Source organism: Heterodontus francisci, chromosome 17, assembly GCF_036365525.1.
Source record: "Heterodontus francisci isolate sHetFra1 chromosome 17, sHetFra1.hap1, whole genome shotgun sequence".
Lineage (NCBI taxonomy): Eukaryota > Metazoa > Chordata > Chondrichthyes > Heterodontiformes > Heterodontidae > Heterodontus > Heterodontus francisci.
This window is the reverse complement of record NC_090387.1, coordinates 94,936,673-94,948,768: the sequence shown is the minus strand read 5'-3', so window position 1 is coordinate 94,948,768 and position 12,096 is coordinate 94,936,673.

Sequence of the window (12,096 nt, the reverse complement as noted above, 5' to 3'; positions counted from 1 at the left end):
TGGATTAGAGATGTTTCAGTGCAGGGGGAGTTGGATTAGAGATGGTTCAGTGCAGGTAATGTTCGATTAGAGATGTTTCAGTGCAGGTGGAGTTGGATGAGAGATGTTTCAGTGCAGGGGCAGTTGGATTAGAGATGTTTCAGTGCAGGGGGAGTTGGATGAGAGATGATTCAGTGCAGGGGCAGTTGGATGACAGATGTTTCAGTGCAGGGGGAGTTGGATGAGAGATGTTTCTGTGCAGGGGCAGTTGGATTAGAGATGTTTCAGTGCAGGGGCAGTTGGATGAGAGATGTTTCAATGCAGGGGCAGTTGCATTAGAGATGGTTCAGTGCAGGGGAGTTGGATTAGAGATGGTTCAGTGCTGGGGGAGTTGGATTAGAGATGGTTCAGTGCAGGGGTATTTGGATTGGAGATGTTTCAGTGCAGGGGGAGCTGGATTTGAGATGGTTCAGTGCACGGAGAGTTGGATTAGAGATGGTTCAGTGCAGGGTGAGTTGGATTAGAGATGGTTCAGTGCAGGGGGAGTTAGATTGGAGATGGTTCAGTGCAGGGGGAGTTGGATTAGAGATGGTTCAGTGCAAGGGGAGTTGGATTAGAGATGGTTCAGTGCAGGGGAGTTGGATTAGAGATGGTTCAGTGCATGGGCAGTTGGATTAGAGATTGTTCAGTGCAGGGGGTGTTGGATTAGATATGGTTCAGTGCAAGGGGAGTTGGATTAGAGATGGTTCAGTGCAGGGGGAGGTGGATTAGAGATGGTTCATTGCAGGGGGAGTTGCATTAGAGATGGTTCAGTGCACAGGGAGTTGGATTAGAGATGGTTCAGTGCAGGTAATGTTGGATTAGAGATGTTTCAGTGCAGGGGGAGTTGGATTTGAGATGGTTCAGTCCAGGGGGAGTAGGATTAGAGATGGTTCAGTGCAGGGGGAGTTGGATGAGAGATGTTTCAGTGCAGGGGGAGTTGGATTAGAGATGTTTCAGTGCAGGGGGAGTTGGATTAGAGATGTTTCAGTGCAGGGGGAGTTGGATTAGAGATGTTTCAGTGCAGGGGGAGTTGGATTAGAGATGTGTCAGTGCAGGGGGAGTTGGATTAGAGATGTTTCAGTGCAGGGGGAGTTGGATTAGAGATGGTTCAGTGCAGGGGGAGTTGGATGAGAGATGTTTCAGTGCAGGGGGAGTTGGATTAGAGATGTTTCAGTGCAGGGGGAGTTGGATTAGAGATGTTTCAGTGCAGGGGGAGTTGGATTAGAGATGTTTCAGTGCAGGGGGTGTTGGATTAAAGATGTTTCAATGCAGGGGGAGTTGGATCAGAGATGTTTCAGTGCAGGGGGAGTTGGATTAGAGATGTTTCAGTGCAGGGGCTGTTGGATTGGAGATGGTTCAGTGCAGGGGGAGTTGGATGAGAGACGGTTCAGTGCAGGGGGAGTTGGATTAGAGATGTTTCAGTGCAGGGGGAGTTGGATTAGTGATGTTTCAGTGCAGGGGGAGTTGGATTAGAGATGGTTCAGTGCAGGTAATGTTGGATTAGAGATGATTCAGTGCAGGTAATGTTGGATTAGAGATGGTTCAGTGCAGGGGGAGTTGGATTAGAGATGGTTCAGTGCAAGGCGAGTTGGATTAGAGATGTTTCAGTGCAGGGGCAGTTGGATGAGAGATGTTTCACTGCAGGGGCAGTTGGATTAGAGATGTTTCAGTGCAGGGGGAGTTGGATGAGAGATGTTACAGTGCAGGCGCAGTTGGATTAGAGATGGTTCAGTGCAGGGGGAGTTGGATTAGAGATGTTTCAGTGCAGGGGGAGTTGGATTAGAGATGTTTCTGTGCAGGGGGAGTTGGATTAGAAATGGTTCAGTGCAGGGGGAGTAGGATGAGAGATGGTTCAGTGCAGGGGCAGTTGGATTAGAGATGTTTCAGTGCAGGGGGATTTGGATTAGAGATGTTTCAGTGCAGGGGGAGTTGGATTAGAGATGGTTCAGTGCAGGTAATGTTGGATTAGAGATGTTTCAGTGCAGGTGGAGTTGGATGAGAAATGTTTCAGTGCAGGGGCAGTTGGATTAGAGATGTTTCAGTGCAGGGGATGTTGGATGAGAGATGATTCAGTGCAGGGGCAGTTGGATGACAGATGTTTCAGTGCAGGGGGAGTTGGATGAGAGATGTTTCAGTGCAGGGGCAGTTGGATTAGAGATGTTTCAGTGCAGGGGCAGTTGGATGAGAGATGTTTCAGTGCAGGGGGAGTTGGATTAGAGATGTTTCAATGCAGGGGCAGTTGCATTAGAGATGGTTCAGTGCAGGGGAGTTGGATTAGAGATGGTTCAGTGCTGGGGGAGTTGGATTAGGGATGGTTCAGTGCAGGGGGATTTGGATTGGAGATGTTTCAGTGCAGGGGGAGCTGGATTTGAGATGGTTCAGTGCACGGAGAGTTGGATTAGTGATGTTTCAGTGCAGGGTGAGTTGGATTAGAAATGGTTCAGTGCAGGGGGAGTTAGATTGGAGATGGTTCAGTGCAGGGGGTGTTGGATGAGAGATGTTTCAGTGCTGTGGGAGTTGTATGACAGATGTTTCAGTGCAGGGGCAGTTGGATTAGAGATGTTTCAGTGCAGGGGGAGTTGGATTAGAGATGTTTCAGTGCAGGGGGAGTTGGATTAGAGATGTTTCAGTGCAGGGGAAGTTGGATTAGAGATGTTTCAGTGCAGGGGAAGTTGGATTCGAGATGTTTCAGTGCAGGGGGAGTTGGATTAGAGATGGTTCAGTGCAGGGGGAGTTGGATGAGAGATGCTTCAGTGCAGGGGGAGTTGGATTAGAGATGTTTCAGTGCAGGGGGAGTTGGATTAGAGATGGTTCAGTGCAGGGGGAGTTGGATGAGAGATTTTTCAGTGCAGGGGGAGTTGGATTAGAGATGTTTCAGTGCAGGGGGTGTTGGAGTAGAGATGGTTCAGTGCAGATAATTTTGGATTTGAGATGATTCAGTGCAGGGGGAGTTGGATTAGAGATGGTTCAGTGCAGGAGGAGATGGATAAGAGATGGTTCAGTGCAGGTAATGTTGGATTAGAGATGTTTCAGTGCAGGGGGAGTTGGAGTAGAGATGGTTCAGTGCAGGTAATGTTGGATTAGAGATGGTTCAGTGCAGGGGGAGTTGGATGAGAGATGTTTCAGTGCAGGGGGAGTTTGATTAGAGATGTTTCAGTGCAGGGGGAATTGGATCAGAGATGTTTCAGTGCAGGGGGTGTTGGATTAAAGATGTTTCAGTGCAGGGGGAGTTGGATTAGAGATGTTTCAGTGCAGGGGGAGTTGGATTAGAGATGTTTCAGTGCAGGGGCTGTTGGATTAGAGATGGTTCAGTGCAGGGGGAGTTGGATGAGAGACGGTTCAGTGCAGGGGGAGTTGGATTAGAGATGTTTCAGTGCAGGGGGAGTTGGATTAGAGATGTTTCAGTGCAGGGGGAGTTGGATTAGAGATGGTTCAGTGCAGGTAATGTTGGATTAGAGATGATTCAGTGCAGGTAATGTTGGATTAGAGATGGTTCAGTGCAGGGGGAGTTGGATTAGAGATGGTTCAGTGCAAGGCGAGTTGGATTAGAGATGTTTCAGTGCAGGGGCAGTTGGATGAGAGATGTTTCAGAGCAGGGGCAGTTGGATTAGAGATGTTTCAGTGCAGGGGGAGTTGGATGAGAGATGTTTCAGTGCAGGCGCAGTTGGATTAGAGATGGTTCAGTGCAGGGGGAGTTGGATTAGAGATGTTTCAGTGCAGGGGGAGTTGGATTAGAAATGGTTCAGTGCAGGGGGAGTAGGATGAGAGGTGGTTCAGTGCAGGGGCAGTTGGATTAGAGATGTTTCAGTGCAGGGGGATTTGGATTAGAGATGTTTCAGTGCAGGGGGAGTTGGATTAGAGATGGTTCAGTGCAGGTAATGTTGGATTAGAGATGTTTCAGTGCAGGTGGAGTTGGATGAGTGATGTTTCAGTGCAGGGGCAGTTGGATTAGAGATGTTTCAGTGCAGGGGGAGTTGGATGAGAGATGATTCAGTGCAGGGGCAGTTGGATGACAGATGTTTCAGTGCAGGGGGAGTTGGATGAGAGATGTTTCTGTGCAGGGGCAGTTGGATTAGAGATGTTTCAGTGCAGGGGCAGTTGGATGAGAGATGTTTCAGTGCAGGGGGAGTTGGATTAGAGATGTTTCAATGCAGGGGCAGTTGCATTAGAGATGGTTCAGTGCAGGGGAGTTGGATTAGAGATGGTTCAGTGATGGGGGAGTTGGATTAGAGATGGTTCAGTGCAGGGGGATTTGGATTGGAGATGTTTCAGTGCAGGGGGAGCTGGATTTGAGATGGTTCAGTGCACGGAGAGTTGGATTAGAGATGGTTCAGTGCAGGGTGAGTTGGATTAGAGATGGTTCAGTGCAGGGGGAGTTAGATTGGAGATGGTTCAGTGCAGGGGGAGTTGGATTAGAGATGGTTCAGTGCAAGGGGAGTTGGATTAGAGATGGTTCAGTGCAGGGGAGTTGGATTAGAGATGGTTCAGTGCATGTGCAGTTGGATTAGAGATTGTTCAGTGCAGGGGGAGTTGGATTAGAGATGGTTCAGTGCAAGGGGAGTTGGATTAGAGATGGTTCAGTGCAGGGGGAGTTGGATTAGAGATGGTTCATTGCAGGGGGAGTTGCATTAGAGATGGATCAGTGCACGGGGAGTTGGATTAGAGATGGTTCAGTGCAGGTAATGTTGGATTAGAGATGTTTCAGTGCAGGGGGAGTTGGATTTGAGATGGTTCAGTCCAGGGGGAGTTGGATTAGAGATGGTTCAGTGCAGGGGGAGTTGGATGAGAGATGTTTCAGTGCAGGGGGAGTTGGATTAGAGATGTTTCAGTGCAGGGGGAGTTGGATTAGAGATGTTTCAGTGCAGGGGGAGTTGGATTAGAGATGTTTCAGTGCAGGGGGAGTTGGATTAGAGATGTGTCAGTGCAGGGGGAGTTGGATTAGAGATGTTTCAGTGCAGGGGGAGTTGGATTAGAGATGGTTCAGTGCAGGGGGAGTTGGATGAGAGATGTTTCAGTGCAGGGGGATTTGGATTAGAGATGTTTCAGTGCAGGGGGAGTTGGATTAGAGATGTTTCAGTGCAGGGGGAGTTGGATGAGAGATGGTTCAGTGCAGGTAATGTTGGATTAGAGATGTGTCAGTGCAGGGGCAGTTGGATGAGAGATGTTTCAGTGCAGGGGGAGTTTTACTAGAGATGGTTCAGTGCAGTGGGAGTTGGATGAGAGATGTTTCAGTGCAGGGGGAGTTGGATTAGAGATGTTTCAGTGCAGGGGAAGTTGGATTAGAGATGTTTCAGTGCAGGGGAAGTTGGATTAGAGATGCTTCAGTGCAGGGGGAGTTGGATTAGAGATGGTTCAGTGCAGTGGGAGTTGGATTAGAGATGTTTCAGTGCAGGGGGAGTTGGATTAGAGATGTTTCAGTGTAGGGGGAGTTGGATGAGAGATGTTTCAGTGCAGGGGGAGTTGGATTCGAGATGGTTCAGTGCAGTGGGAGTTGGATTAGAGATGTTTCAGTGCAGGGAGAGTTGGATGAGAGATGTTTCAGTGCAGGGGGAGTTGGATTAGAGATGTTTCAGTGCAGGGGGAGTTGGATTAGCGATGTTTCAGTGCAGGGGGAGTTGGATTCGAGATGTTTCAGTGCAGGGGAAGTTGGATTAGAGATGTTTCAGTGCAGGGGCAGTTGGATTAGAGATGTTTCAGTGCAAGGGGAGTTGGATTAGAGATGTTTCAGTGCAGGGGTAGTTGGATTAGAGATGTTTCAGTGCAGGGGGAGTTGGATTAGAGATGTTTCAGTGCAGGGGAAGTTGGATTCGAGATGTTTCAGTGCAGGGGGAGTTGGATTCGAGATGTTTCAGTGCGGGGGAAGTTGGATTCGAGATGTTTCAGTGCAGGGGCAGTTGGATTCGAGATGTTTCAGTGCAGGGGCAGTTGGATTAGAGATGTTTCAGTGCAGGGGGAGTTGGATTAGAGATGTTTCAGTGCAGGGGAAGTTGGATTCGAGATGTTTCAGTGCAGGGGCAGTTGGATTAGAGCTGTTTCAGTGCAGGGGGAGTTGGATTAGAGATGTTTCAGTGCAGGGGGAGTTGGATAAGAGATGTTTCAGTGCAGGGGGAGTTGGATTAGAGATGGTTCAGTGCAGGGGGAGTTGGATGAGAGATTTTTCAGTGCAGGGGGAGTTGGATTAGAGGTGGTTCAGTGCAGGGGGAGTTGGATTAGAGATGTTTCAGTGCAGGGGGAGTTGGAGTAGAGATGGTTCAGTGCAGATAATGTTGGATTAGAGATGATTCAGTGCAGGGGGAGTTGGATTAGAGATGGTTCAGTCCAGGGGGAGTTGGATTAGAGATGGTTCAGTGCAGGGGGAGTTGGATGAGTGATGTTTCAGTGCAGGAGGAGTTGGATTAGAGATGTTTCAGTGCAGGGGGAGTTGGACTAGAGATGTTTCAGAACAGGGGCAGTTGGATTAGAGATGGTTCAGTGCAGGGGGAGTTGGATGAGAGACGGTTCAGTGCTGGGGGAGTTGGATTAGAGATGTTTCAGTGCAGGGGGAGTTGGATTAGAGATGTTTCAGTGCAGGGGGAGTTGGATTAGAGATGGTTCAGTGCAGGTAATGTTGTATTAGAGATGATTCAGTGCAGGTAATGTTGGATTAGAGATGGTTCAGTGCAGGGGGAGTTGGATTAGAGATGGTTCAGTGCAGGAAGAGTTGGATGAGAGATGTTTCAGTGCAGGGGCAGTTGGATTAGAGATGTTTCAGTGCAGGGGGAGTTGGATTAGAGATGTTTCAGTGCAGGGGGAGTTGGATGAGAGATGGTTCAGTGCAGGTAATGTTGGATTAGAGATGTTTCAGTGCAGGGGCAGTTGGATGAGAGATGTTTCAGTGCAGGGGGAGTTTTATTAGAGATGGTTCAGTGCAGTGGGAGTTGGATGAGAGATGTTTCAGTGCAGGGGGAGTTGGATTAGAGATGTTTCAGTGCAGGGGAAGTTGGATTAGAGATGTTTCAGTGCAGGGGAAGTTGGATTCGAGATGTTTCAGTGCAGGGGGAGTTGGATTAGAGATGGTTCAGTGCAGGGGGAGTTGGATGAGAGATGTTTCAGTGCAGGGGGAGTTTGATTAGAGCTGTTTCAGTGCAGGGGAAGTTGGATTCGAGATGGTTCAGTGCAGTGGGAGTTGTATTAGAGATGTTTCAGTGCAGGGGGAGTTGGATTAGAGATGTTTCAGTGCAGGGGGAGTTGGATTAGAGATGTTTCAGTGCAGGGGGAGTTGGATTAGAGATGTTTCAGTGCAGGGGCAGTTGGATTAGAGATGTTTCAGTGCAGGGGTAGTTGGATTAGAGACGTTTCAGTGCAGGGGGAGTTGGATTAGAGATGTTTCAGTGCAGGGGGAGTTGGATTAGAGATGTTTCAGTGCAGGGGAAGTTGGATTCGAGATGTTTCAGTGCAGGGGGTGTTGGATTAGAGATGGTTCAGTGCAGGGGGAGTTGGATGAGAGATGTTTCAGTGCAGGGGGAGTTGGATTAGAGATGGTTCAGTGCAGGGGGAGTTGGATTCGAGATGGTTCAGAGCAGTGGGAGATGGATGAGAGATGTTTCAGTGCTGGGGCAGTTGGATTAGAGATGTTTCAGTGCAGGGGGAGTTGGATTAGAGATGTTTCAGTGCAGGGGGAGTTGGATTAGAGATGTGTCAGTGCAGGGGGAGTTGGTTTAGAGATGGTTCAGTGCAGGGGGAGTTGGATGAGAGATTTTTCAGTGCAGGGGGAGTTGGATTAGAGATGGTTCAGTGCAGGGGGAGTTGGATTCGAGATGGTTCAGTGCAGTGGGAGTTGGATGAGAGATGTGTCAGTGCAGGGGCAGTTGGATTAGAGATGTTTCAGTGCAGGGGGAGTTGGATTAGAGATGGTTCAGTGCAGGGGGAGTTGGATGAGAGATGTTTCAGTGCAGGGGGAGATGGATACGAGATGGTTCAGTGCAGTGGGAGTTGGATGAGAGATTTTTCAGTGCAGGGGCAGTTGGATTAGAGATGTTTCAGTGCAGGGGGAGTTGGATTAGAGGTGTTTCAGTGCAGGGCGAGTTGGATTAGAGATGTTTAAGTGCGGGGGGAGTTGGATTAGAGATGGTTCAGTGCAGGGGGAGTTGGATGAGAGATTTGTCAGTGCAGGGGGAGTTGGAATAGCGATGTTTCAGTGCAGGGGGAGTTGGATTAGAGATGTTTCAGTGCAGGGGGAGTTGGAGTAGAGATGGTTCAGTGCAGATAATGTTGGATTAGAGATGATTCAGTGCAGGGGGAGTTGGATTAGAGATGGTTCAGTGCAGGACGAGATGGATTAGAGATGGTTCAGTGCAGGTAATGTTGGATTAGAGATGTTACAGTGCAGGGGGAGTTGGATTCGAGATGTTTCAGTGCAGGGGGAGTTGGATTAGAGATGTTTCAGTGCAGGGGGAGTTGGATGAGAGATGTTTCATTGCAGGGGGAACTGGATTAAAGATGTTTCAGTGCAGGGGGAGTTGGATTAGAGATGTTTCATTGCAGGGGGAGTTGGATTAGAGAAGTTTCAGTGCAGGGGGATTAGGATTAGAGATGTTTCAGTGCAGGGGGAGTTGGATTAGAGATGTTTCAGTGCAGGGGGAGTTGGATTAGAGATGGTTCAGTGCAGGGGGAGTTGGATGAGAGATGGTTCAGTGCTGGGGGAGTTGGACTAGAGATGTTTCAGTGCAGGGGGAGTTGGATTAGAGATGTTTCAGTGCAGGGGGAGTTGGATTAGAGATGGTTCAGTGCAGGTAATGTTGGATTAGAGATGATTCAGTGCAGGTAATGTTGGATTAGAGATGGTTCAGTGCAGGGGGAGTTGGATTAGAGATGGTTCAGTGCAAGGCGAGTTGGATTAGAGATGTTTCAGTGCAGGGGCAGTTGGATGAGAGATGTTTCAGTGCAGGGGCAGTTGGAATAGAGATGTTTCAGTGCAGGGGGAGTTGGATGAGGGAGGTTTCAGTGCAGGGGCAGTTGGATTAGAGATGGTTCAGTGCAGAGGGAGTTGGATTAGAGATGTTTCAGTGCAGGGGGAGTTGGATTAGAGATGTTTCAGTGCAGGGGGAGTTGGATTAGAGATGGATCAGTGCAGGGGGAGTTGGATGAGAGATGTTTGAGTGCAGGGGCAGTTGGATTAGAGATGTTTCAGTGCAGGGGGATTTGGATTAGAGATGTTTCAGTGTTGAGGGATTTGGATTAGAGATGGTTCAGTGCAGGTAATGTTGGATTAGAGATGATTCAGTGCAGGTGGAGTTGGATGAGAGATGTTTCAGTGCAGGGGCAGTTGGATTAGAGATGTTTCAGTGCAGGGGGAGTTGGATTAGAGATGTTTCAGTGCAGGGGGAGTTGGATTAGAGATGGTTCAGTGCAGGGGGAGTTGGATGAGAGATGTTTCAGTGCAGGGGCAGTTGGATTAGAGATGGTTCAGTGCACGGGGTGTTGGATGAGAGATGTTTCAGTGCAGGGGCAGTTGGATAAGAGATGGTTCAGTGCAGGGGGTGTTGAATGAGAGATGTTTCAGTGCAGGGGCAGTTGGATTACAGATGTTTCAGTGCAGGGGGAGTTGGATGAGAGATGATTCAGTGCAGGGGCAGTTGGATTACAGATGTTTCAGTGCAGGGGGAGTTGGATGAGAGATGTTTCAGTGCAGGGGCAGTTGGATTAGAGATGTTTCAGTGCAGGGGCAGTTGGATGAGAGATGTTTCAGTGCAGGGGGAGTTGGATTAGAGATGTTTCAATGCAGGGGCAGTTGGATTAGAGATGGTTCAGTGCAGGGGAGTTGGATTAGAGATGGTTCAGTGGTGGGGGAGTTGGATTAGAGATGGTTCAGTGCAGGGGGATTTGGATTAGAGATGATTCAGTGCAGGGGGAGTTGGATTGGAGATGGTTCAGTGCAAGGGGAGTTGGATTAGAGATGGTTCAGTGCACGGAGAGTTGGATTTGAGATGGTTCAGTGCACGGAGATTTGGATTAGAGATGGTTCAGTGCAGGGTGAGTTGGATTAGAGATGGTTCAGTGCACGGAGAGTTGGATTCGAGATTGTTCAGTGCAGGGTGAGTTGGATTAGAGATGTTTCAGTGCAGGGGGAGTTGGATTGGTGATGGTTCAGTGCAGGGGGAGTTGGATTAGAGATGGTTCAGTGCAAGGGGAGTTGGATTAGAGATGGTTCAGTGCAGGGGAGTTGGATTAGAGATGGTTCAGTGCAGGGGCAGTTGGATTAGAGATTGTTCAGTGCAGGGGGAGTTGGATTAGAGATGGTTCAGTGCAAGGGGAGTTGGATTAGAGATGGTTCAGTGCAGGGGGAGTTGGATTAGAGATGGTTCAGTGCAGGGGCAGTTGGATTAGAGATGGTTCAGTGCACGGGGTGTTGGATGAGAGATGTTTCAGTACAGGGGCAGTTGGATAAGAGATGGTTCAGTGCAGGGGGTGTTGGATGAGAGATGTTTCAGTGCAGGGGCAGTTGGATTACAGATGTTTCAGTGCAGGGGGAGTTGGATTAGAGATGGTTCAGTGCAGGGGGAGTTGGATGAGAGATGGTTCGGTGCTGGGGGAGTTGGATTAGAGATGTTTCAGTGCAGGGGGAGTAGGATTAGAGATGTTTCAGTGCAGGGGGAGTTGGATTAGAGATGGTTCAGTGCAGGTAATGTTGGAATGGAGATGATTCAGTGCAGGTAATGTTGGATTAGAGATGGTTCAGTGCAGGGGGAGTTGGATTAGAGATGGTTCAGTGCAAGGCGAGTTGAATTAGAGATGTTTCAGTGCAGGGGCAGTTGGATGAGAGATGTTTCAGTGCAGGGGCAGTTGGAATAGAGATGTTTCAGTGCAGGGGGAGTTGGATGAGAGATGTTTCAGTGCAGGGGCAGTTGGATTAGAGATGGTTCAGTGCAGGGGGAGTTGGATTAGAGATGTTTCAGTGCAGGGGGAGTTGGATTAGAGATGTTTCAGTGCAGGGGGAGTTGGATTAGAGATGGATCAGTGCAGGGGGAGTTGGATGAGAGATGTTTCAGTGCAGGGGCAGTTGGATTAGAGATGTTTCAGTGCAGGGGGATTTGGATTAGAGATGTTTCAGTGTTGAGGGATTTGGATTAGAGATGGTTCAGTGCAGGTAATGTTGGATTAGAGATGATTCAGTGCAGGGGGAGTTGGATGAGAGATGTTTCAGTGCAGGGGCAGTTGGATTAGAGATGTTTCAGTGCAGGGGGAGTTGGATTAGAGATGGTTCAGTGCAGGGGGAGTGGGATGAGAGATGTTTCAGTGCAGGGGCAGTTGGATTAGAGATGGTTCAGTGCAGGGGGTGTTGGATGAGAGATGTTTCAGTGCGGGGACAGTTGGATAAGAGATGGTTCAGTGCAGGGGGTGTTGGATGAGAGATGTTTCAGTGCAGGGGCAGTTGGATTAGAGATGTTTCAGTGCAGGGGGAGTTGGATGAGAGATGATTCAGTGCAGGGGCAGTTGGATTACAGATTTTTCAGTGCAGGGGGAGTTGGATGAGAGATGTTTCAGTGCAGGGGCAGTTGGATTAGAGATGTTTCAGTGCAGGGGCAGTTGGATGAGAGATGTTTCAGTGCAGGGTGAGTTGGATTAGAGATGTTTCAATGCAGGGGCAGTTGGATTAGAGATGGTTCAGTGCAGGGGAGTTGGATTAGAGATGGTTCAGTGGTGGGGGAGTTGGATTAGAGATGGTACAGTGCAGGGGGATTTGGATTAGAGATGATTCAGTGCAGGGCGAGTTGGATTGGAGATGGTTCAGTGCAAGGGGAGTTGGATTAGAGTTGGTTCAGTGCACGGAGAGTTGGATTAGAGATGGTTCAGTGCACGGAGAGTTGGATTAGAGATGGTTCAGTGCAGGGTGAGTTGGATTAGAGATGGTTCAGTGCACGGAGAGTTGGATTAGAGATGTTTCAGTGCAGGGTGAGTTGGATTAGAGATGGTTCAGTGCAGGGGGAGTAGGATTGGAGATGGTTCAGTGCAGGGGGAGTTGGATTAGAGATGGTTCAGTGCAAGGGGAGTTGGATTAGAGAAGGTTCAGTGCAGGGGAGTTGGATTAGAGATGGT